Raw genomic sequence first — 26,128 nt, 5'->3', positions numbered from 1 at the left:
ATTTTTAATAAATAAAGTGGAGTCTACCCGACCAATGAAAAAACCAGATTGTTCTAGAAAATTTTGTAGTCTTTCATACCACGCTCTAGGTGCTTGTTTGAGTCCATACAAAGCTCTTTTCAATTTGTAGACTTTTTCTGGACATTTCTCATTTTCAAAGCCTGGAGGTTGCTCTACATAAACTTCTTCATTGATGTGTCCATTTAAGAATGCACTCTTAACATCAATTTGATATAACTTGAAGTTCATGTAACTAGCAAATGCAAGCATCATTCGAATTGACTCTAATCGAGCCACTGGTGCATAGGTTTCATCAAAATCTATGCCTTTTTCTTGATTATAGCCTTGTGCTACTAGCCTTGCTTTGTTACGAATGACTTCACCATTTTCATCCAGCTTATTTCGGAAGACCCATCTTGTTCCAATTACCGGATGATCCTTTGGTCTATCAACTAGATCCCAAACATCATTCCTAGTAAATTGGTTAAGTTCTTCAGACATGGACAAAAGCCAAAATTCATCAACACAAGCCTCATTGATATTCTTTGGTTCTAATTTAGATATGAAAGCAACATTTGCAATATATTTTTCTAATTGCCTTCTGGTTTGGACACCACTCTTTATTTCACCAATAACTTGTTCATGTGGATGATTAGGAACTTCTTTCCAAACCGGTTGAAAATGAATATTTTGTTGAGAAGTATTCTCTATCAAGGGTTCTTCTTGAAGTATTACTTCTTCTTCTTCGCTTAGAGGTATAACCTGCTCACAATTCTCATCAAATGCAACATGTAAAGATTCTTCAATACAAGATGTTCTTTTATTGAAAATACGATATGCTTTACTTCTAGAAGAATATCCAAGAAATATTGATTCATCTGATTTTGAATCAAACTTATCAAGATTATCTTTGGTATTTAACAAGAAACATTTACTACAAAAAATTTTGAAATATGAGATCTTTGGTATACGATCATAATACAATTCAAAACATATTTTATGTAAAATTGGTCGAATAAGAACACGGTTTAGAACATAACATGCTGTATTAATTGCTTCAGCCCAAAAGTATTTTGGTAAATTTTTATCTTGAAGCATGGTTCTAGCACATTCTTGCAAAGTTCTATTCTTTCTTTCAACAATTCCATTTTGTGGAGCCGCTCTAGGAAAATCAAAGTAAATCACAAAACTTTAGAAAATATTCATTTTCAAATTCACCACCATGATCACTACGAATTTTAATAATAGATGTAGATTTTTCATTTGTAATTCTTCTACAAAGTTTAGAAAATTCTGAAAAAGCATCATTTTTGCTTTTTAGAAAAATCACCCATGTAAACCGAGAATAATCATCTACTATAACAAAAGCATACTTGCTACCATTCAAACTTTGAATTCTAGATGGTCCAAATAGATCTAAATGTAAAAGTTCAAGAGGACGTTTTGTTGAAACTATTTCTTTAGCTTTAAAAGAACTCTTGATTTGTTTACCTCTTTGACAAGCATCACATAAGTGATCCTTTTTATATGGTATTCTAGGTAGGCCTCTTACAAGATCATTCTTGGATAATTTTGAAATAATTTTAAAGTTAACATGTCCAAGTCGCTTGTGCCATAACCATTGATTTTCATTTGAAACAATAAGACATTTTTCATTAAAAGAGGGTAATTCATCTAGATATAGTTCATACACATTGTTTCTTCTTTTACCTTTAAAAATGATCTTTTTAGATTGAAAATCAGAAATTAAGCATAAATCATTTTCAAAAGAAACATGAAAACCTTTATCACATAATTGACTGATAGATATTAAATTATGCATTAAACCATCTACTACAAGAACATTTTCTATCAAGGGAAATTTTGGATTACCAATATTACCAATACCTATCACTTTTCCCTTGTTATTGTCACCAAAGGTGACAGTTCCTCCATCCTTATTTTGGAGGGTGGAAAATAACTCCGGCCTTCCAGTCATATATTTGGAACAGCCGCTGTCCAATATCCATTTGCTCCTTACGTTGTGTACCTACAACAAAATCAGAAAACAGAGCATTTGACCCCTTTCTATTTTCGGGTCCATGAGAGTTAGTCTTAGGAACCCATATCCATTTGGATTTTGGTTTCCTTTGATAATAAATATTCTTTCTATAAAAGGATTTAGAATAAACATGTCTAGAATAATCATATCTAGATGCATTTCTATTAGAACTAGAAAGTTTAGTTTTATAAACAAAAGGTTGAGAATAATGTCTTTGATTTTTCACCACATAGTTTGGTCTATTTTGAGTATCAAAGAAGCTATATCCCAATCCGGTTTTATTAACCGAGCATCTTTGAGAACCAAGAAGTTTTTCTAGATTCTCTTGACCATTTGTGAATTTGGTCACTATAGAAAGAAGATCATTTGACTTTTCTTTAAGACTAGATATTTCTTTTTGTAAGAGATTGGTTCTAACTCCAATTTCTTTTATCTCAAGTGCTTGGCAAGAATTTTCCTTCTTGAGATCTTCTATTTCTTGAAGTAACACTTTATTTTGAGAGTCAAGAATTAAATTTTCAGTTTTAACTCTTTATTTTTAGAACTAAGACTCTTAAATTTAGCATATAAATCATTAGATGCTTCAAAAAACTCATCATAGTCAAATTGACTTACCGAATCTTCTTGTGCTACAAAACACATGTTGGCGACTTCTTCATTTGATTCTTTATCGGAAGAGGAGTCACTATCATCCCAACATGCTTGAAATGCCTTTTTCTTTTTGAATTGGTCCTTGGGCTTGATTTTGAGAAGAGGACAATTTTTCTTGATATGTCCTGCCTTTTTGCAGTTAAAGCACTTTACTTCATTGGGAATGGAAGAATCTGCTTTCTTTGCCTTTCTTTGAAATCTTCCCTTTTTGATGAATCTTCTGAATTGCCTTGTGATGAGGGCAATATCTTCATCTTCATCTTCTTCTGAATTTTCTGAGTCAGAAGTAGCCTTAAAAGCAAGAGATTTCTTCTTAGGCTCTTCTTCTTGTCTGTCTTGAAGTTGAACCTCATATGCCATTAGGTTACCAACTAAGTCTTCAAGAGTGAGAGTATTGAGATCATTTGCTTCTTCAATAGCAGTGGTTTTTCTCTCCCATTCAGGAGTTAAACACCTTAGAATCTTTCTGACTAAATCCACTTGTGAATATTCTTTTCCAAGGGATTTCAAAGTGTTAGTTATATCGGTCATTCTAGTTACCATGTCCGATATAGATTCATTTTGCTTCATTTTGAACAATTCAAAGTTATGAACTAAAGAAGCAATTTTAGATTCCTTTATCTTTGACGTACCTTCGTGAGTTACTAGAAGAGTATGCCAAATTTCATTTGTTGTAGAGCATTGAGAGATGCGATTGAATTCTACCTTGTCAATGCCACAGTATAATGCATTCATGGCTTTGGCATTTAGTGAGGCAGTCTTCTTTTCATCATCGGTCAATCGGCTAAAATCAGTTGATGGAGTTTGGTACTTTTCTGAAACAACTCTCCAGATATCGAGATCCATGGATTGCAAGAATATTGTCATTTTTACTTTCCAGTATCCATAGTTTGTTCCGTCGAAGAGAGGAGGACGAACAGAGGAGCTTCCTTCTTTGTGCTGAGATGTTGTAGTTGCCATGCTAGATGATGGTCAAATCAAAGTAATAACAAACCTGTGCTTTGATACCAAATGAAAGCGCACTAGGATTGAGGCAACGAGCACTAGAGGGGGGGGGTGAATAGTGCTTTTAAAATTTTCTGTGGAATATAGAATGATTTTGCAAATCTCAAAGAAAACACACAAAGAACACAAGATTTTATCCTGGTTCGGTCTAACCCGACCTACATCCAGTCCCCAAGCAAAACCCGCTTGAGATTATCCACTATCAACCTTGTAAACTACAAGATCACACAGACCATAACTGGTCCCACTTTCAGTAACAACCCTACTGAAAGCAAACAACTCCTTTAAACCAAGGAGTCCTTCTTTTTACAGAAAAGAAATATCAACTTACAATACAACCTATGAGCCTTCTTTTTGAATGCAAATGAGATGCAATTGACTTTTGAGGTTGTTGAAACACTCTACTCATGAATTCACTATCTCTCAAAGTGATTTGAGATAAAAACTGAAGTGAAAATATCACGTGAGTGAGAAAACAAATATTTGAATGAATAGGAGTGAAAAGCAATAAGTAAATGATTCAAATCGATTGAATTCTTGTTTCTATTGTTGTTTTTTAGTGTAAAATGCACTCATATTTATAGTTGAAAGATTCCATACGTTGAGAGTATGAAAGGGTGTCAAAACTGTCCATTTTGAACGATCAAAACGTTTGAAAAATGAAAACACACGCCTTTTTGAAGTTTCAGGAAAACGGCAAAATTAGTCGACTGAAACATCAGTTAGTCGACTAATAGTTAGTTATTAGTAGACTGACAGTTATCGTCAGTCGACTGATCTATTAATCGAGCCGTTTGAAAATCTGAACTTTTGAAACTTAGTCAACTTGAGAAAAGTTAGTCGACTGATAATATCATCAGTAGACTGAAAAATCTTTTAGTCGACTGCTGCTAAAATCTTCTGAAAAACAAACATTCTGTTCGGTCGACTGATAAAAAGCATTAGTCGACTGCTGCTAAATTTTTCAGAAAACACATGTTCTGTTCAGTCGATTGATAAAACCATTAGTCGACTGCTGCTAATTTTCCAGAAAACATACATTCTGTCCAGTCGACTGATAAAACCTTCGGTCGATTAATTTGACAAAAATGACTTTTTAGAAAATATGACGCGAAAGGATTAGTCGACTGGTAAGTCTATTGGTCGACTAATAAACATGAAAATTTAAGAAAAGAGTTTTCTAAAAAGATTTTCATGAGGGTTCTTTTTAGAAAAGTTTTTCTAAAGACTTTTAAGGTGAAATGCAACCTAAATATGCACTCTAAGTAAGGCTCTTACAAGAATCTAAGACTTTTAATGAATTAAACATTTGCACACTAGTCTTCAAAGATTCTTCACTGAATTCTTCAATTTCTTCATAGCCTTAGCTGAAATGCAGTTGATTCCACTTGCTCATCATCAAAACCTTGTACTTGAAGTATCATGTATGGCTTCATTGTCATAACAATTTGGATATTGATTTTATCTCAAAACTTTTCTTACAAAAAGACTTTAAATCTCTTTACAAAATTTCTGTATCTCCGTTATCCATATTTTTGCCTTGAAAAACCATTCTTTTTCTTCCAAACTCTTGAAAAAAAACAAAGTTTTATCTCGTATTATAAAAATTCTAAAAAGAAGTTATTTCTTCTGCTTTTTTTTTTATTTTCAAATAAATGGTGTGGGACCGCCTTTGAACTAGCATCACGCTTAGATTCTCAAGTAAGTTTCTTATTTTCAAGCAGGACCCACCCGGAGATGGCACCAATGTGGCAAATTCATCTTTGTAAATTTTTTTATTTATCTTCTAAAATATGTTAGTGGGCCAACACACATGTGGCGCCCACTAAGCTCTCTGCAGAAGAAACCAAACAAAAAAAAATAAACTTTAATTCAAAAGGATTTTAAAACTGGCTGATGTGGCATTTTTTTAAAATCTCCTATTTATCTCGTTTCATTACTCATTTTTTTTTTAAAAAGAGCAGCCTAAGATGGCGACACAACCATACTTTCCTAAAAAAAAATCATTTTAACTAAACCTTAGGTAAATGAACCAATTTTTTTTTTAAAACCTAAGATTTCGTCCCCCTCCAAAATGGCGGATTTTCAAAATTTCAGTTTCAAAAGTTTCAAAAACGTAACAGAGCTCTTAAACGAAAATGCGATTTTTTTTAGAAAGAGGTTCAAGCCACTTCTCTTGTATATTTCTGTCAACCAGAATGCTTGTGGTGGATTTCTTGCACAGTATGAGGAAGGCAGCCAGATAGAGCACGCCATCTACTACATAAGCAAAACTTTCATCGACTATGAGAAAAGATACTCTCAGATAGAAAAGACATGTCTAGCCTTAGTGTGGATGTGTCAGAAGTTGAGACATTATCTATTGGCATCAGAAATCAAAATCTTGTCGAGGCTCAATCCCCTTAAGTACATCCTTGAGCAGCCTTTCCTTACTGGACGGATTGCAAAATGGCAAGCCCTCTTGATACAATATGACTTAGAGTATGTTTCTCATAAGTAAGTCAAGGGTCAATCTATCGCAGATCAGTTGACAGATTTCCCATTGACAGAAGAGATCAAGGCGGAAGATGATTTTCCCGATGATCGCATCTGCAGTATTCAGGAGTCCCCAGTTTGGACCCTTTTCTTTGATGGAGCCAAGAAACATGTCTGGTATAGGGATTGAGATCTTATTAATCACTCCCGAAAAGGAGATGCTCCCTTATTCCCTCAAGCTCAGCTTTCAATGTACTCACAACATGGCCGAGTATGAAGCTCTAATACAAGGCCTCAAAATTTTGCAAGACTTCAATGTCAAGAGAGTACATGTCTTCGACGATTCTTTACTTGTTAGCCAAGTTAATGCTGAATGAAAAGTCAAGGATTCAAAATTAATTCCCTATCAGAAGATTGCCTTAGCTCTCATAGGCAACTTTGAAGAATTTCAGCTCAATCATGTCAAGAGGGAATACAATCACATAGCAGATGGCCTAGCCTGTTTAGGCTCTATCTTGTCGTTCAAAAACAGTGAATCCTGTCGTTCCTTCAAGATTGACAGACTTGATCAACCTGCCTTCATCCCAGCTGAGCAAGTGAATCAAGCCACTCAGAAAGAGAAGCCTTGGTATCAAGACATCAAAAACTTTATCGAAACTGGTGAATTTCCATAAAAAATGCCAAGAAAGGAGCAACGTGCGATTCAGCGCATGTCAGCCCGTTATTTTATCCTTGCCAATACTCTTTACCGTCGTGAGTTCAGTTCTGAGTACACTAGATGCTTAGACAGATACGAAGCCATGGAAGTTGTCCGAGAGGCGCACGAGGGAATTTGTGGTGGCCACGTCAGCTACCAAACACTCGTCAAGCAAATTATCTGTGCAGGGTATTATTGGAAAACCATGCAGCAGGATTGCCACCGATTTGTGAGAAAGTGCATCAAATGTCAGATGCACGCACCTTCTATTCATGCGCCAACCTCGTATTTGCAGTCCGTGGTTTCTCTTTGGCCTTTTTCAACGTGGGCCTTCGACGTGTTAGGTCCAATCACTCCTTCAACTTCTAATGGCAACAGATATTTCCTCGCAGCTACAGAATACTTCACCAAATGGGTTGAAGTTGTAACTCTGCGAATGGTAGAAGGCCGACATGTAGTTTCTTTTATTCATAAAAATCTTCTTTGCCGCTTTGGCGTCCCACATGATATTGTGTCAGACAATGGAAGTCACTTCAAGAATGAGATGATGAAGACCTTCTGCTTGAAGTTCAGGATTCATCATCACTTCTCAGCTCCTTATTATCCTCAAGGGAATGGCCAGGCAGAGGCCACCAATAATATTTTGATCCGCATTCTAGAAAGAACTGTGGAAACAGGCCGCGATTGGCACGAGAAGATGCATGATGCACTCTGGGCGTACCAAACCACCATTCGGACCCCAACCAATGCTACTCCTTCGGAGCTTGTTTATGGAACCGAGGTGGTATTACCTCTTCATGTTCAAAAGCCCGCGTTCAAATTCGTGTTGCTTATAGAACTCCTGCTTGATCAGTATCAGCAGAGGTTGGTACAACTTGATCTGTTAGACGAGAAAAGACTCAAGGCAATAGAGCACGCTCAAGCTTATCGCCAGAGGATAGATAGGAACTATGCCAAGTCAGTTATTGAGAGAAGATTTCGAGATAACGATTTGGTGCTCAGATCGACAACTCTCAAGCATCGACCACGGGACAAGTGGTCACCCAATTGGAAAGGCCCTTATGTGGTGAAGGAAGCACTGCCTCGCAATTCCTATCGTTTGATCAACGCAAATAGGGTGGAACTGCCAGATCCTATCAATGCTCTGCATTTGAAGAGATTTTACACTTGAATTGTTCATCCTAGCCTTTTTGTACTCTTCAAAATGCCTTTTGCAATAAAACAATAATCTTTTATCAAATTCTCACATTCTTCTCCGTGATACTGGGGCATTTTATTTTGATCTATACTTGTCTTCCTTCATCATATGCAGGCAGGATCAGACAAAAACTCATTTTCTCAAACCTCGTCAATTTTCAGTTAATCTTGTTATTTTTATTAATTACATTCACTTTATTTCATTTTCAATTTAATCATTTTTTCATCAATTTATTATCCATTTTATCAGTTTTGTCAAGTTTTATCAATTTTTCATCAATTTTATTAAATTCTATCAATTTTTATTCTTATTGTCCTTTCAGGTTAAGGGATAAACCTGATGCCTCTTTCCCATGAGGTATTCTTTATTTTCCCCTTTCAGATTAAGGGATAAACCTGAACCTCGGCCTTCGAGGTATTCTTTTACCCGCTCAGGTTAAGAGAAAAACCTGACCCTCGTTCTCCGAGGTGTTCCCATTCAGGACAAGGGATAATCCTGATACCCCTCATAGGAGCACTGATGCTACCCATGAGAATTCTTTTCCAAAATAAATTTTCAATAAATTTCTTTAAATTCTTCTCAATTTTTATAAATTTTATTATTTTTTTTCCCTTTCAGGTTAAGGGATAACCCTGAACCTCGTCCCGCGAGGTCCTTCCACTTTCAGGATAAGGGATAGTCCTGAGATCTTTTATCATCAAATTTTCCTCAAAATTCTACCAATCCTTGTTCTATTGTCAATCTCATCAATTTTTTATTCTTTTTCTTTTATCAATTCTTTTTATCCTTTATCAATCTCTATCAATCTTTTTCGATTTTGTCAAATTCTCTTCAGGATAAGGGATAATCCTGGAGACCATCATAAATAAAACTCAAATCTTAGGTCATCTTGGGTCGATGATCTTGAATAAGTTTCTCATCTTCATCGTCGGAATCTATTCTTGATTTTTCCAGAATCCGACTCTCGGGTAGGAATTATTTCCTTCCCATCTGAGTTCCGACTCATGTTTTTGTTTTCATTCCATTTTTATTATTTTAAAGATCTGGGTTCCGACTCGAGTTTTCTCCTTTTTTTTATATATTCTTGTTTACATAGTTTTGAGTTCCCACTCGGGCTTTCTTTTGGATCCGATGTTCGCATTGGGCCAATTGTTACATCGAGGATTTGAGTTCTCAAACTCGATCTCCTCATCCATTCTTTTATTTTGAAAGACCGGGTTCTGACTCGAGTTTTCTCCTTTTTTATATATATATTTTCATTTCCGGAGTTGCGAGTTCCGACTCGGGCTTCCTTTTGGTTCCGATGTTTGCATTGAACCAATTGTTACGTCAAGGATTCGAGTTCTCAAACTCAATTTTCTCATTCATTCTTTTATTTTGAAAAACCGGGTTCTGACTCAGGTTTCCTCTTTTGTATATATTCTTATTTTTGGAGTTGCGAGTTCTGACTCGGGCTTCCTTTTGGTTTTGATGTTCGCATTGGACCAATTGTTACGTCAAGGATTTGAGTTCTCAAACTCGATTTCCTCATCCATTTTTTTATTTTGAAAAAAAAATGGGTTCTGACTCAAGTTTTTCCTTTTTGTATATATTCTGATTTTTGAAGTTTCGAGTTCTGACTCAGACTTCCTATCAGATTCAACGCTCATGTTAGAGCCAATCATTCCTTTGAAAATTCGAGTTTTCAAAAATTTGATTTTCTCTTTTATCTCTATTTTGAAAAACCGGGTTCCGACTCGGGTTTTCCCTTTTATATATATTTCTTATTTTCGAAATTCTGAGTTCTGACTCGGACTTCCTATCGGATTCAATGCTCGTGTTGGAACCGATCGTTCCTGTGAAAATTCGAGTTCTCAAAACTTGATTTTTCTCATTCATTCTTTTATTTCAAAAAATCGGGTTCTGACTCGGGTTTTCCCCTTTTATCTTCCATTTTTGCGATTTTTGAGTTCCGACTCGAATTTCCCTTTTGTTGATCCGATGCTCGTATTTGACCAAAGTCTTCCCTACACTTCCCTTTCAGATTAAGGGACAAACCTGAACTTCCCCTTCAAGATAAGGGATAATCCTGAAGCACCGACAATCATTCTCGCTTAATTCTCAAGTATCTTTGAATGTCGGTCTCTTCCTCAAACTCTCCATTGAGAAACCAGTGCTCGTATTGATGCATTTTCAAAACCCAGTATTCGTGCTGGTATATTTCTTGAAAAACTGGTGCTCGTACTGGTGCATCTTCAAAACCCAGTGCTTGTGCCGGTGTGCATTTTCGAAAATCCAGTTCTCGTGCTGGTGTGCACTTTCGAAAACCCAGTGCTCGTGCTGGTGTGCATTTTCGAAAAACCCAGTGCTCATGCTGGTGTGCATTTTCCAAAACCCAGTGCTCGTACTGGTGTGCAATTTTGAAACACACTGCTCGTACTAGTGTGCACTTTCGAAAACTCAGGGCTCGTACTGGTGTGCAATTTCGAAATCCAGTGCTCGTACTGGTGTGTTTTTCAAAACTCAGTGCTCGTACTGGTATATCTTCAAATCCAGCGCTCGGGCTGGTACATCTAGCGCTTGTGCTAGTGTCTGGCTGAATAATCAAGTTAGCCCTCCAGGTTCAGTCTTTGTACTAACCAATCATCAACAATTCAAGCTCTAAATTCTCAAATTCAACATTCGAGTTATCATTTTTTCAAAAAATCAATCTTTTTTTCTTACAAAGGACCCTCTTCAGGGAGAGTTCGAGGGAGCTCGTTCCTTTCGTATGCAACCATCTTTCGTTCGCAAGAACCTTTATCCAAGGAGAGTTTGAAGGGACTCATTTTCTTCGTGAAAAGTTTGCAAAACAAACAACCAACTTTACACAAAAGAACCCTTTTTCTAGGGAAAGCTTCGACGGAAGCTCATTTCTTTTTGTGGCCCCCGTTTTTCGCATCTTTGGCCAACCCCTTCACAGAGGACCCTCTTCTAGGGAGAGTGTGATGGACTCGTTCCTCTGTGATACTTTCTCAACTTTGTTTTCGGCCGCCTTTCCATAAGAGAAGCCTAGAGATAGAGAGTTTTGATGAAAACTTAATTTCTCTTCGAAAGTTCCATTTTGCAAACACCTCTTCTTTGGGGAAGAGAGGAGTATTTCCAACTTCCCATTCAGGTAAGGGCTAAGCCTGAGTCTCTCTTTTTGGGGAAAAAGAGAGGAGAATTTTGTCACGGACGTGTCGATTCGATGTCAAGCAATCTCTTTCATCGAGGATTTCTAGAATACTTTGCCAATTTGCTATAAAAAACCAGTGTTGATCTCAAAGCTTTCATCACATAAAAGAATTACCTCCAACTACCTTTAGTATTATTTCCAAAAGAGCAACACTTTCGCGAAATAAGAACTAAATTCAAGCTTTTTCTGTTGGTCAACCAAGAGGATGAAGAAAAAAATCTTCGATATGACCGGCAAAGGAAAAATTCGATGATGTTGAAAAGCCATAAGTGAAATTAATATCGATCATAACTATGGCGCATTCTTAAAGATCATTCTTTTGGCAGTAAGACAATGGAAATATCCTGGGTAGTAAAAAGAACCTACCCAATCCATATCTCTTCAGTCATCTAAGCTGCAATCAAATATCCGCAAAAGAGATCTCTCAATTGTCGTTAAGATGAAGACGAATATGCGAGCTAGACCCCCGGGGCCAAAGAAGATTTGGATCATCTTCGAGATGAAAGAGTTTGTGATGGATCCTTCCACAGAATGTTTAGAGCACCGTCAAGATGAAGGCGACTGCGATCAGCCTCCTGACAAACCCTAAAAGATATTTGATTTCTGCTATCATCTAGAGAGTTTTTGACCAATGGACCAATATCATCAAGCCTAATTTTTGAGAAAGAAAAAGAAGGATCAGAGCATCTCCAAGATGAAGGAGTTTGTAACGTACCCTTCCCCGAAAAAGAGAGAAAAGTCAGGACATCTCCAAAATGAAGGATCATGTAAAAGCCCAAGAAAGCTCCATGATTCAAAAAAGTGCAAACAAATCATCATGGGACAAGCCCCAGGATATCAAACTGCCCAAAACTGCCAGGAATCACCTTTATCTATGTAAAATTCTTTTATCAATATCTTTTCACCCAATTGCTTTTATGAAGCTAAGAATATTTCCTCTCTTTTCATATCAAGGAAATTGATGTCTTCCTTGAAGAAACTCAACAACGACAAATTTGAGTTTGATTCTTGATCCTACAGAGTTAGCCCAATTGGAGTTAATACTCTAGGTAGAAAGATGTGATATTTTCACACATAGATGCACAATTCAATCATTCTGAATCAACTACAAATTTTGGCATCTTATTGGCAATATTTTCTTGTTTCCTCAACATGAAGTAAGAACTTGACGTTCGTTTTGACGTATCCTGATGTCATCCCTCGCTAGGACTGGAAAGTCCTTTCCTTTCGTCTGATCTAAGCGCTCTCAGATTTGCACGCTTCCCTACATTCCCTACTGTCCCGCCATAGACAGTTTCCGCTAAGGATAAGGGTTAAACCTGAACTTTCTATAAAAGGTCTGTTATTATCAAAAGCTATTTTCAGTCTCAACAATGAGGCTCCCAAGAATAACCCCTTTTCAAGCTTTAGAGACCCCCATTTTCATCCTTTTGCAAACCCCTCTTAGACTTCTTGTGCAAAGTCTAGAGGTCCCATCACAGTTTTTTCTCGCTCTTCGAGGATTCTGTATCCATTCAGGCTAAGGATTAAACCTGTTACCTCGCTCCTCTAGGAATCACCCAAACCTTCTGCGAGAGGTCGTCTGTTTTTAGAAAGCTGATTTAGTCTCAACAATGAGACGCCCCCGATCATCCATTTTCCAAGCTTTAGGAAATCCCTTGTTTTTCTCTTCTCGCAAACCCCTTTCGGATTTGTTCGTCCAAACTCCGAAGGTCCCATCATCGTTTCTTCATCTGAGGATTCCGTATGGTCGCCCCTTTCAGGTTAAGGGTTAAGTCTGAACCTCGCTCTGCGAGGTATCTTCCGTTCAGGTTAGGGTTAAACCTGGATCTCGTTTTGGCTAGATATCCTTTCTAGTCCCATCACGATTTCTTCATCCAAGGATTCTGTACGGTCCCCCACTCAGGTCAAGGGTTAAACCTGAATCTTGCTTTGGCGATGCATTTCGTTGTCCCATCATGGATTCCTTGTTCGAGGATTCTGTATGGTCGTCCCTTTCAGGATAAGGGTTAAGCCTGAAACTCGCTCCACAAAGTATCTTCCGTTCAAGTTTGGGTTAAACCTGAGCCTCGTTTCGACAAGGTAATCCTTTCGGTCTCATCATGGTTTTCCCCTATAAAGGAATCCATGCTCTATATATACCCATTTAGGAAAGAATCATACTTGAGTTTCATCTCACGAGGCATTTCTCTCAAAAATGTCCCATCGAGGTCCACTTATATTCCTCTCCTCATTCAATTCATCTTGACCTATCTTCGTCTCATCCAGGTTAAGGGCTAAACCTGAGTTATTCCAAAGGTTGATTTTGTCTCACCCATGAGACTTGATCAAAATTCTGATTTTCCACCATTTTGGGACCTTTACCCAAAGTCTGTAAACACCCCAAATTTTCCACATCCATTCTCAAACAACCCTCCTCGTGTAGTGCCAACCCTGTTAGGTCAGTGTAGGAGTCAAACCCTGAGTCAGTTTCAGAAAATCATTATTTTACCAACTTTCATTTAGAAAATTACCATTTTACCCCTAGGTCATCCCGGACCTCAGTCAGTTGGAGTCAACAAAGCTCACTGGTCAGTTCAGAACATTTAGAATATCACTTATCTCAAGCTCATCTAAGCTCATAATGAACAGACCATTTTCATTTATGACAATTCCTGCCAAAATGAGATCATTTCTTCAGAAATGAGCTCATTTCTCACTCAAATCCAAACCAATTGTCTCTGAGTCAGTCATTCTCAGTCAGTCAGGTTCCCCAGAGTCTAACTTGAGCTCACCAGGAGTTCAAGTGCTCCAGTTTCTGTTCAAAACCATTTCTAAGTGTCTAGGAGCCCATTTTAGTCCATTTCAGCTGAAATTGAGCTGAGTTCAGTCAATTGAGCTAGTGTTCAAGCTTTGATTGTAGTTCATGTCAGTATTACTAACCTCTGTTTAAGCTCAAAGCCAGCTCAAGTTCGTAATTCACTTCGCTCCAGTGATCATTCCATACCATTTCTCTAAAAATGACAATTTTTCTTAAAAATTTAGTCGAAAAGGTCAGTTGAGTCTGTGTCTGGTGAGTTCATTTGAGTTCTGAAACTCTAAAACCCAGCTCAATCTAGCTCATATCAGTTCAATCCAGCTCGAACCCCAATTTTCAGTGTCACTTTGACCCAGTAGAGTCCTGAAAACCATTTCTTGAGCTATTTTGCAAATTTTATCAATTTTAATGCTTTTTAAACTGATAGAAGTGTCAATCGGGGTCTGACATCCAAAATTCTTTATTCAAGGTTAGCATTTCGCATAGCATTTCATGTCATTTCTCATCATTTCATATCATTTCTCAGCATTTCATAACATTTCATCACATTTCATTTCATTTTCGAAGTCCAGAACTTCATTTTTATAAATTTCAATCCAGATCGAGTTTTAAAAGCTTTCAGAAATTAATTTCAAACCCTGGGTTTTCAAAATTGACATTTTTACCCCTGGGAGTCTAAATTTGGAAATATTTTCTCAAGAAAAATAATCTGGATTTATTTCAAACTCAAATTTTTGAATTCTACACTGGATTTGCTTCGCAACGAGGTATTGAACTTCAAAATCCGAGCTCGTTTCAAAAATTGCCAAAAATAGCTCGTTTCGTCTAGAAATAAATTTGGAAGTATTTTCTCAAGAAAAACAATCTGGATTTCTTTCAAAATCACATTTTTAAATTCTACATTGGATTTGCTTCGCAACGGGGTATTGAACTTCAAAATCTTAGCTCGTTTCAAAAACAGCCAAAAATAGCTCATTTCATCTGGAAATTTTTTGAAAAGACTATTTTACCCCTCTAATCGTCAAAATGAATTTCAAAAGTGGAATTTGAACCCGCTCTGAGATGGCCCACTCATTTACATTTTCGTTTTATTAAAAAAAAAATTCTTTTATTCCTTTCAATTTTCTTTTTATTTGTTCATTTTTGTTTTTTTTATTTATTTTGCGTTTTAGAGAGGTGGGACCCACAAGGTGGTCGCCCAAGCCTCCAGCCCCACTTTCCATTTTTTTCCCTCATTTTTCTTTCCCTTTTCCTTTTTCCCTCCTTTTCTTTCTTTCCTTTCTTTTTCCCTTTTCTTTCTTTTTCTTCCTTTTCTTCTTCCTCTTCTTTCCCTTTTCCTTCTTCCCTTCCTTCTTTCTTTCTTTTTCCCCAACCTCCAACCCATTCACGTAAAGGGGGGATCTCCTTTTTCATTAGGTCATTAAGACCTAGGTTAGAAGGCAATAAAAACCTAAGTTAGAAACAAAAAAAAAAACAAGAAAAAGAAAAAGAAGGCTACGGCTGCCCAAGAACTCATCTCACGTCTCTCTCTCTCTCTCTCATTACACAACAACTCACCTCTGATTGCAGCAAGACAGCCACCTCCAGCAGTGCAACCTCCTCTGTTTCAGCAGCCACAACAACCTTCCCTTTCATTGCAGCCACCTCTGATTGCAGCTGGACTCTCCACCAACGGCTCCAGCCCCTTTGAAGCACACCCTCAACCTGGTGTAGACTTCAGACAATAGGTGCAGCTGCTCCATTTGGTGCAGCCAGTCCCCTCCAACCGGCGCTACAGCCTCAACAAAGAAGCAAGCTTCCTTGCTCCATTGCAATCAGCATCAACCTTTCAACCATAACTGCACGCCCTCCATCAAGCTCCAGCCGGCCCAACCATTGCACCCTCCTCAACTCTACCTCCTCCTCCTGTCAATCCAAGTGAGACCAAGGTAAGATCTGTTTTATTTCTTGCTTTTGATGAATCCTATAAAAAAAAAGGATCAGTTTGGGACTGAATCCATATTGCAAAATGAAGAAAAGTGACTATGTCTCTTATTTTTGAAGCTACATATGAGAAAGGGATCCGTCCGATGGATGGATCAGACCCCCTCTTATCAAAAGCTAATATTAAATGAAGGTCATGCCTCCTTGAGTACTTATTTTCCTTTTTACTAGTTTCATATATGTTTCATAATTTCGTAGTTGCATTTAGACTCATTTTATTACTTCTTAATTATTTTGTTCATGTAATGTAGCTTTTGCTTAACTTCGATTTATGTGTCAAGTATCATCATTATTTCATGCATGATTTCCCATTTATAAATCCTAAAATTTTTATAGTGGATGTTGGCATTTAATCTTTGTTTCTATAAAAAAAAAACAGATCAATTTGGATTCTTGAACCCCACTGAATAAATCTAAAACCCAAATTGGGTTTTGAACCCCATGGAAAATCCAAATTCTCTTTTAGCAGAATTTAGGGCCCAAAATCATCCCTGTGGTGGATTCGAATTGTCCTAAAAAAATCACAGTAGATTCATGATTGAATCTACTAAAGATCTAGAGATTTTGAGGTTTTTCCAAATAGTTTTGATCTCTCTCAAAAATCTGATTTCCCAGACCTCTGAGAAAATCTCGATTTTCCTTTGTCAGGGTATAGACAGACCCTAATGCACCGATTCCGCCAAATCCATAGCTCGTCTGTGAAAACATTTAACACAAAAGTTCTTTCTAACATTATTTCCTGTCATTTCCCAAAATTTGGGAATTTTTGGATCTGTTTCAGTATTTTTCTCGGATTTTCTTTTTCTGTCTAACATATTCCAATGTCCAGAAATTCCAGAGATTTAGGTCTCTAATAACAATGTGGCCTTTTCCAAACTGTAACCCGAATCCCAGTTCTGTAAAAAAACAAAATTTCCATCTGTTTGTAAGGGACATTGTCCCACAATTTCAGACTTTTTCCCATCTGTTTACTAGTTTTCCCACATTTTCTACCGAAACCTGTCTGTTTCCTTCATTTACTGGAGTCGCCGGATTCTGATCCGACTTGCCGGAGTGGCACAGCTCCGACAATAGGTAAAAACCAAAAGGTGTAAAAGAAAAAAATCCTTGACTTACTGTTCTCTGTCACCCTATAAAATTTGGGAAATTTTTATGGAAGTTTGATATCCTAAATTCCCTTTAGAATCAACATTTTAGGCAAAAATCACAAAATTTAGGGTGTTTACTTGAATTTCCATATTTAAAAATACAAAAAAATTAGATTTTCGAGCTCCATTCTGTTTTTAGGGATAATTTAAGTGTCCATGCCAAATTTGGCTTAATTCCAAGTTCATTTGCTCCATCTGTTAGTTTATCTTTAAGTTCAGAAGCGAAAATCAGGCGAAAATCAGGTTAAATTTGATACTTTATGATATTTTCGTCATTTTAAGGTTTTTATCATGTACATGAGCATATATAATTATATTAGGGTTAATTTCAATGTCATTTTCATTTCACATTTTTCATTTTTGCAAAATTTATTTCAGAAAACCCTGGTTTCAAGGCCATAGTCTTGTTATCGGGGGTATTTTGGTCATTTTGACCTAAATTTTGAAATTTCAATTTCTAATTCTCCATTTCATGCGTATCATCATATTTTATCCTATTATGTTTGATTTATTTAATTTGATTTTCAAAATTCCAAAATTTACAAAAATTCTTTCAGAAAAACCTGATTTCAAGGTCATCCGGGGTATTTTGGTCATTTTGACCCCAATTTCGAATTTTCAAGTTTATTTTCGAAATGTATTCATTATTTATTATGTTTATATCAAAGGGGGTATGATTTTGGGTTTATATCTGAATAATATCTGATAATTTCCCATATTTTCGGAAAAATTCAGAAAAACCTACATTTTTGTGCTAACCTTGTTTTCTAGTTTTGCAGGAACATTCAAGAAGAAAATTTGGCTTTTACTTCTTTTATTTCAATTCAATGTAAAAATCAATGTAATATTTGGAATAAGAGTTACTTTTCTGCTTAGAATAGGGCTGCATTGCATATAGTTTAATTTCTGCAAAATTCCAATATCTGATGTATGATCCATGTGCATTTATTTCAAATCCACTATGGTTTACACGAATGGCACGTGCACAAGCTTTTATGGAGTTTATAAACTCGGTGGGATTTGTATTTTTGACCATAGTCAGAATTCGAAAAAAACCAAGATTTATGATCTTTATATCAGTCACATTCAGCCTACACTCTTAGGCTAACTTTAAAATGCACTGCATTTCTCAAAGTTTTAAAAGGATTTCCCAATTCCTCAATGAAATTCCCTTTTCAAATTCATATTCATTCATTCATATCATTCAAATTGCATCATTTTCAAATTCATTTTCCAATTTCAATTTCAGATAAATCAGTTTTCCCAAAAATTTCCAAGTTTCTCAGGATTGGATTTTCCCAGAATTCTAAATTTTCAAATGAGATTTCAAAGTATTTCCCAAGTTCAAATCAAGATTTTCCAATGTTAACATTCTCAAATTTCAAAAATCCCAAGTTTTCAGAAATCGATTTTCTCAGAGTTCTCATTTTCCTAAGAATCCATTTTCCATTTCAAAAGTCATTTCCAATGAATTTCTTGATTTTCTCAGAATTCTCAAATCCATTTTCTCATAAAATCAATTCCAAGTTTCCAATCTCAAAACCAATTTTCTCAGATTTTCAAGTTTTCCTGAGAAATCACTTTCCAATGCAAATTTCTGATTTCCAATGAAATTCAATGATTTTCCCAGAAACTCCAATTTCAAGCACTTTTCCAATCATTTTCCAAATGCATTTCAATTTTACAAAGCAAACATCATATTTTCTCAAACTTGCATTATTTTCAAAATTTCATAGCACAAGACTGATTCTCTGTGCATTCTAGGAAAAATAGAGCATAATTTAAATATTTGAGTCAAGTTAAAGCACATAATTGATCCTTGGTTTAATTACCCCTGGTAAAGGCGCCAGGAACGGTTGAACCTCGTACCGACAGGCGGATCCCATTCCACGGAATTTTCTCGCAAATTTTCAAAACGGAGGCGAGTTAATTTTCAAAAACCATTTTTAAAACTTTGGTCGAGTTTGACTCGCGAAATTCATTTCTCTCTCGCGAGGGGAAAAATTTTGCGATGATAACAAAGTCCCATCACGATTTCCTCATTTCTATTATTCAGTCATATCATTTTCGAGGATTTCATCCCCCCAGAACCATTCAGGATAAGGTTTTAAACCTGAAAAGCCATGTTTTCGAAGTAATTCTTCCACACCCAACTCAGATCTGCTCACTGGGGCATTTTTCAAAATTTGGAGTGTTTCTTTGCCACTAAGTTCGGCTTTCAACCGGCTTAGTAGCAAAGAGGGGCATCTGTGAACACTCCAAAATTTTTCAAAATGTTGTAAATATTCCCTTTTTGCCCCTGACCCCATTTCTGAGTAATCGAGTCAGTTTTAAATCTAAATTCCAGTTATTTCTCAGATTTTATTGGAATTAAATTCATTTTTTTATACATCTGACTCAGTTTCGGATCCGGATCCTTTGCCAAAATCCAAATCTGAGCCTCGTTGTCCAATTTTCAAATTGAGATTACAAAAATACCAAAAATAGTTTTTGAATGGCTCAGACAGTCCATCTGGCATCCGTTTAATTCATTGCTCGGTATTCCTCAATTCAAGGTTAAAAACTCAAAAATCTTCTCAAATTTTGAATCCAAACTCATTTTCTGAAGAAATCAAACCCAAATTTTCAGAAAACCCCTCTTTTTGTAAATATTTCTCAAAAATACAAAAAATAGTTTTGTCTCTCGTATTGCTTAGGTTTTAGGGTTTTATTTCAAAAATAACAAAAAAAATCAGAAAATACTGAGAAAAGAACAAAAAAATCAAAATAATAAAGAAAATTACAAAAAAAATGGTTTTAAAAACCCGTTTTGAGAAAAACATTTTTTTAAAAAGATCCCCTTTTTAGAAAATTTTGAAAAAGGCCCCTTTACAACCCTTGGTTTTAGAAGATTGAGTGAGGGTTTTCTTCAGACCCTCCCTCTCTCTTCTCTCTCTATGGTGCTACCATCACCAAACCCTCTGGAAGCTCCTCCATGGGATTCTCCATAGCGAACCCTCCATCGCCAACAACCTTCTTCTCCGCCCTTGATCCCCAACTTCCTCCAGATCCTTCTATCGCTTTCCTCCCCTGCTATAAATGGGGCATGAGGTGAACGAGCCATCCATCGATTTCCTTTGTAACTCCATCCCTTGTCGAGCACCATCGTCATTAGCATCCAACTTCTTGCCTCCCAATCCCCCCCCCCCCTTTGACAGAAATACAACAACTGATCTCTGCAGTAGAGAAGAAAAGCTCCATTCCCTCCTTCAGAAACTCAAAACGATTCGGTCCATAAATCTTGCAATCCACTCTCCCCGTTGAAGAGAGAATTTCGAAAGAAAACGAAAGAAAAACTTAATCCATCCTTCAGAGTTTCCGGAGAAGTACGATGAGTACCCCCCCCCCTTTTATTTGTTTGTTCTATTTTCTTTCCCTTCTTCCTTTTTTTTTGTTGTTTTTGGTCCCATAGCTGCATATCAGGTAGTGTTGGGTTGCCTATGCAATAATGATCTACCCTATGCAACATCAACGACACATTTCCTTCATTGGGCAGGATGTTCCTACAATTCCTTCTTGATTTCGTTATTTTTTTTATTATTTTATTTTGCACATTGCGACTCATTATTGTTCTGTTTCAATTTAGTTCTCTCATCAATCTGTTTGACATTTCGTGGTTCATGTTCTTGCATACATTAGCATTTGGTTCAACTCTGTAGTGTTGGATTACATCTTTGCTTAAATGCCACAACATTTTGCAGTTATTAGGCATCGATCTGTGTGAGATTTCATGGTTTATGCTTTTGCATCGCATAATATTATTGTCATTTTGCTTTCTTTCTAACCCCTCCAGGGACGTTTGTGCGCCTTGCATGCATCATATCATCATTTTCTTGGTATTCCAGCATTTTTTTTTCAATTACCTGTTGATATTCTGTTAGTTTCTGTATATTCTATTCCATTGACGGTGTTGGTAGTGTTATTGTTGAGCATCCAGCTTCATCAAGCATTACTTCTTACCCCATCATTATATCAGATAATCATTTTTTTCTTCTGCTTCCTTTGTTTACCATTCATGTTTTAACATCCTGCAAAAGTCTATATCAGTAATAATAGAGTTGGCCTCTCTGAATTAAAATGGGGTTCATATCGAACCTCATTTCTGGATGTTTCGTCCTGATTTGCTTTTAACAAAGTTTTGAACCTTACTACAGTATTGTATGATAGTTTATCATTTTTCATCCTAGGGTTGACATGCATCTAGTTCGTTTCAAGATCTTGGTTTAAAGCATCCTTTTGATATTTTGATTCGGGTTTGTACAATTTTCTGCCTTAATCCTGTAAAAACTTAGGCATTACTTACCTTGTAGAGTATAGGCTGAAAGCGTGGGGGAGTAACTAGCAAGTTGTTTAGGCAACCCTAGGAATGTTTAGTACTGAACTTTCCCTTTACAGAACCTTCATCCCACTACGAGTCAGCTGGCCTAATGATATCATGGAGATGATAGGGGAGGTAGTGTGCGTTTTGAGGAAGGAGCCAGAACGAAGATGATGGGTTCATAAAGTTTATTCTGCTTATTTTCCCCTGTTCTTCTGAATTGTGAGAAGAATAGTGAGGAGTGTAGGTTTTTGAAAAGGCCTAACATGGGAAGAATAGGAATTTTCAATTATCGCAGGGTAAGCCCACTATTAGCCTTAAGGTATTTTGGAAACCTCATTAACTGCGGTTTGTGTTGTTGCAAGACAATGCTATTGCAGTACCCATTCCAGCCAACATTGGAAAATTACAAAGTTACAAATTCCAAATCTCTCAAGTAATTGGTTTAGTAGAATTGGGGAATTTGAATTGTCTGCGATTGGATAACAATAGTCCATCAAAATCTTGTCTAGAATCTTTATCCAGCGCCAAGGGTCTAGCACTCTTTTCTCCAGCAGGTTATAGGTTGCAATGTCTACAGGTGCCTGGCCAGATTTCCTTGATATCCTTAGATTGACGAGTAAGGATAAATCCTTCTTCAGGCGTCTTCATTACTATAACTAATGAACATAGTAATCTCTGGTGTGACAGATGCAATGACTCGTCTAAGTCAAAGGAGTGTGTCATCTCAAAGTTAAGAGGTAACCATATTGTGTGTGAAGCTTTTGATTGGGCCTCTTTAGGCCTGAATCCAGAATCATCCATCTAAAAACACAAGTTGCGATGGCATGGTTTGCTGCCAAGAGAATCAGGCTAAATTCAAAATGCTGAAACCATTGGAATCAGTTGATCTCCAGCTAAACCATAAGAGTCTATGTTGCCAAAATCTGTTGAAGTTGATTCTATTGGTTACGATATCACCCCTCTACTTCACATACTGCAGATGGCACCGGTCACAATTACCATTGGTTAGTACCCCTCACATCATCATCTCCATACCATTGTGCACCTGCGCATTTTGAGAATCATTACTTTTGCTGGACCATTTTGCAGACCCATGCATGTTCAAGGTTTGATTTGTGATCCTCAGATATTTGAGTATGTTGATGGACAACTTATTAGAAGTTTGCAGGATGTGACAAACTGTTCCAGCTGCAAGTGTGCCATAGCGATTTTAAGCCATATCCTCATTTGAATGTGACGGTGGTTGTTCGCGATTTTGGGGTCACCCTCTGTGGGTCCATTTGCTGATATATAATGAACCTATGTGTTGTATTTCACTGAGAAAACGCTTCATGTGCCGAGAGATATAACCTGGCAAAGTTGGGTGCAGAAACAACATATATACACTGTGTATTATGCATTTCCTTTTTTTTTTTACACAAGTTGTGTATTATAGTTCAAATACATTATGGTATGTGATTTGTCTCTTAGCCATTCCCAGACCACTAGTTTCAAAATTACATCCTCAGGTACGTCCCTTGCCTTCCTTTTCCTATTACTTGTCATATATGTTGCACCACAGTGTAAAAACCATCACTTCACCCACCTTCATATATATGATTATCCACAAACATCTGCACTCATCACATTTTCAGCATCATATTTCGGCATTGAATGATCTGATTTTCATTATATTATACATATACCCGAGTTTTCATACAATATATTGTGTGTTGTCATTGTTTCATATCTCAGCCTGCCCTTATGCGTTTCAACATGCATTACTGGCAAAATTTTCCATTTTTTTCTTTATCTATACATTTAAGCATTCTCTGTGAAATACACTGTGCATAGATTCATCGATCTTTTTTACATTTCGTTACCTTCTGGTATACATTGGTTTTGCATATGAGTGAATGGTGATCTAGCTTGATGATATCTACATAGTATTTTATTAACAATGATTTTATTTCATCATTGGGTATGCGTATTCATTATTTCCTGCACACCTGACAGCATCTCTACACTGCTGAAGCACCCTGCTGTTACCTTCAACAACACTACATTCCCAGCCCTCACCCCTGAAAAGCACCACAAAGGTTGCTAAACACTTCACTAGCACCTGCATACCTATTGCTACACCCACATACCTGCTGAATCATTCACTATACAACAAATCGCTGTGTAAATGTGCATCTTATCATCCATTTAAGGCAATTTTGAATGCCTTCTCATATGTAAATTTTCACTAACCTCAGATATCATGTATATGTATATATGTACTCATATGTTCTCACAGGGTGTGTATATATACATTTCATCATAAGCATGGCCACTTATAGGCATGAGCTTAGGCAGTCTTAATGGGTCTTTCTATGCTTTGTATTTCCATCATATCATGCTAATTCACTTTCTTTTTCAGGAAAACTCATAAGAATCGCTATTTCCTTGCCTAGAATTAGTAACTCTTGTAATTTTGATTTAAACTCAACATTGTAATAGTTAGATGTTAATGAAAATTTTACATTTTCTGCATTAGATTAGAATGGATGAGCATGTAAATAACATATGCTTCATTATTCTCCTTTATTTCCGAAAATTCACAAATGGGAACACGAATGGCACATGCACCATTCTAATAAGAGGTGATTAAACCCTAAGTTGATGATTTGCATCAATGGCCATAGTCAGGATGTGAACAAAACTTATGGTTTTCATCTTTTATGGAATAACATTGGATCCCCACTGGATCCTTTTCAAAATCATCATATTTTCAAATATTTTCCTCCTCTATTAGAGTTTAATCTAGAAATTAACTCAAGATATATATCAATGGCCATAGTTAGAATATATTGAGGGTTATTTTCATTTTAAACTTCATAAAGGCACCAAAATGTATTTTATTCTCCATTTGATTTTAAATACGATTGTTATATAATACATTCAATGACCATAGTCAGGAATGTATTATATCTTCAATCTTATTTTAATTCACTTAAAGAATGAAATATGATTTTCAAATCCAATTTCACATTCTTTAGATTCATTCATCATCTAAGGCAGAATTGCATCACGTTTCCAAAATTCTTCTTAAAAAACCCAAGTGATCTTTTGAATATCTTTTTCATTTCTCAAATCAATCTTTATTTATAAATTCAAACTCAATTCTATTTCATTTCAAGATTCAACATTCAATTTCAAAGTCCAATTTGACTTTGAAATTTCAAATTCATTTTATATTCAAAAATTTCAATTTCCAATTCAAGTCAAATTTCAAAGTTCAAATCAACCTTGAAATTCCAAATTCACTTTTTCAAGATTCAAATTCAAAATTCAATTTCAAAGTTCAATCTAACTTTGAAGCTTCTGATTCATCTTCCAATTTCAAATTCAAAATCAAGTTTATTTTCTTATCTTCAAAATCAAAATCAAAGATCGAGATCGATTATGAATCTCAAAATTTGACTCTTCCTAAATTTTAAATTCAATTTGGGTTTTCAAAACCCAGACCCATCTTCAAAAGTCCCATTTGGACTTTCAAAAACCAAATCCAAAGTTAGAACCCAATCCAATCTTGGAACTCAGATTTCAGATCCTGAAAGTGCAGTATGATCGAGGCAACGAGCACTAGAGGGGGGTGAATAGTGCTTTTAAAAATTGTCTGCGGAATATAAACGTATTTTGCAATTTGAAAAGCAATCACACAAAGGAACACAAGATTTTATCCTGGTTCGGTCTTTCCCGACCTACATCCAGTCCCCAAGCAAAACCCGCTTGAGATTTCCACTATCAACCTTGTGTAACTACAAGATCATACATACCAAATCCGGTCCCACTTCCAGTAACACTCCTACTGAAAGCAAACAACTCCTTTAAACCAAGGAGTCCTTCCTTTTACAGAAAATAAGTAACAACTTACAATACAACTTATGAGTTCTTCTTTTGAATGCAAATAAAATGCAATTGGCTTTTGAGGTTGTTGAAATACTCTACTCACGAATTCACTATCTCTCAAAGGAATTTGAGTGAAAAACTGAAGTGAAAATATCACGTGAGTGAGAAAATGAATATGAGTGAAAAATAAAGAGTAATTGATTCAAATTGATTGAATTGAAGTGCTTTTGAGTGTAAAATGCACTCATATTTATAGTTGAAAGTTTTCATACGTTGAGAGTATGAAAGGGTGTCAAAACAGTCCATTTTGAATGATCAAAACATTTGAAAAATGAAAAGACACGCCTTTTTGAAGTTTCAGGAAAAATGACAAAATTAGTTGACTGAAACAATAGTTAGTCGACTAATAGTTAGTTATTAGTAGACTGACAGTTATCGTCGGTCGACTGATCTGTTAATCGAGCTGTTTGAAAATCTAAACTTTTGAAACTTAGTCAACTAGAGATAAAATTAGTCGACTGATAATATCATCAGTAGACTGAAAAACCTTTCAATCGACTGTTGCTAAAATCTTCTGAAAAACAAACTTTCTGTCCGGTCGACTGATAAAAGCATTAGTCGACTGCTGCTAATTTTTCAAAAAACACATGTTCTGTTCAGTCGACTGATAAAACCGTTAGTCGACTGCTGCTAATTTTCCAGAA

The sequence above is a fragment of the Nuphar pumila genome, chromosome 1 (genome assembly GCF_984573655.1).
Source record: "Nuphar pumila chromosome 1, dmNupPumi1.hap1.1, whole genome shotgun sequence".
Classification (NCBI taxonomy): Eukaryota; Viridiplantae; Streptophyta; class Magnoliopsida; order Nymphaeales; family Nymphaeaceae; genus Nuphar; species Nuphar pumila.
Note: the sequence above shows the minus strand (reverse complement) of the source record.